The sequence below is a fragment of the Miscanthus floridulus genome, chromosome 10 (assembly GCF_019320115.1).
Source record: "Miscanthus floridulus cultivar M001 chromosome 10, ASM1932011v1, whole genome shotgun sequence".
Lineage (NCBI taxonomy): Eukaryota > Viridiplantae > Streptophyta > Magnoliopsida > Poales > Poaceae > Miscanthus > Miscanthus floridulus.
Genome location: NC_089589.1, coordinates 118152703 through 118153899, shown reverse-complemented (window position 1 = coordinate 118153899; position 1197 = coordinate 118152703).

Here is a 1197-nt window from a genome sequence, read left to right as displayed (position 1 = left end):
GAGGATGTGCCACACCCGTTGCCACCTCCATCACAATGTTCTGTCGGTCGCAGAGAAACACCAAGGTGTGACTAGTTGGTTCCCATATGCGATCGACGGGGGTTATGGCTGCAGTGGAACCTTGGCTGCTAGGAACTTTCGAAGGGCTACCAACTAATGCTAGTTCTCCCGGCAGCGTCACTAATGTTTGTGGCTCCATAGACAGTCCTTGCTCCTCCAGCGCCTTCGCAACTAGAGCCTTCACTTGGAGCTCAAGATTAGTCTCCCGGTCTCTGCCATTTTTCTTGTACATGTGCCTGTCCTCTTCGAATCCATGCTTCCAGGTCATCCTTTTCCCTAGCCCCCTGTTGCGGCCTGTGTGCTCCTTGTTTCCCAAGCCAAGGCTAAGCTCGTCCCTCTCTCTGGAAGGATTGAATGAGCCCTTCTCCTTGTCTTCAGCATATTTCAGTATCCTTGATACTACCTCTTAGGTCTCTGGCTTATCAAACTTAAGATTACCGCCGGATGATTCTATACTCCTCGCATATATCCAATTCCTTGAGCGTACCTTCAAATTCGTCACATCGATATTTACAGCAGTTGTGGCCTCTTCATCCATCTTCCTAAACTGCTCTTCCTTAGCATAGTAGCCATCGGGGCCTAGATGATGGTGGTGTTTGTTCCTCTTCACCAGCTCAGTGTTATGAACACTGAGCTCCAATCCTTCGGTGAAGTCTTTTGAGCCACGAGCTCCTCCCATTGACTAGGAGTTATTTTGCTGAACTCGTTGAAGGGAGTTAACCCCTTTTGGATATACTTCTTGTTGAGCTCCGACCTCCAACGTCGGAATGACTCTCCCATCATCCTGAAAGCATTTTTTACCAGTTCGTGCTTACCCTCTAGAAATCTAAAATTGAGCTTCAACTGTTTATCCCATAGTTTATTCTTTTTGTTCTCTAGTACCTCTTTCCAGTTAGGGATTGCTAGGTTCAATTTATCTCTTACTAGGGCCCCGATCGTATTACAGAATTGTCCTCTTAATTCCTTTGACTCAAGGATCTCTCCTGCTGGCCCAACCTCCATTATCACATAGCATGCCTTATCTAGATATAGATTTGCTTTTCTATCCCCTTATTTCCTCTTAGGCTTAGTTGTCGTGGTTGTGTCTTGAGGTTGTGGAGCAGAGGCATCGTGATCCATCTCTGTGGCTGTTGCCTC